The sequence below is a fragment of the Penaeus monodon genome, chromosome 24 (assembly GCF_015228065.2).
Source record: "Penaeus monodon isolate SGIC_2016 chromosome 24, NSTDA_Pmon_1, whole genome shotgun sequence".
NCBI classification, from domain to species: domain Eukaryota; kingdom Metazoa; phylum Arthropoda; class Malacostraca; order Decapoda; family Penaeidae; genus Penaeus; species Penaeus monodon.
Window position 1 is genome coordinate 26,523,510 of NC_051409.1, and position 282 is coordinate 26,523,791.

Sequence of the window (282 nt, forward strand, 5' to 3'; positions counted from 1 at the left end):
GTATTCACCATCTGCCTGTATGTCTCCTTTACCCCCCGTCATCTCTCTCTCCTCTTCGAGTTGACGATAACCTCGCATACACCCTTCCTCCCCAATGACCCCCCCCTTCAGAACCCCCTCCGCGGACCCCTTCCCCTTGTCCCCCCCCTCCTTCGGCGCCCCTGGACCCCGTCCTCATCACCCCTCCCCCCCCACTTGGCACCCCTCCCACCCCTTCTCTGTCTGCCATCCGTTACGTTTAAATGGATTATTATTTAATCTTGTCTTCTTACATGCCTTTAC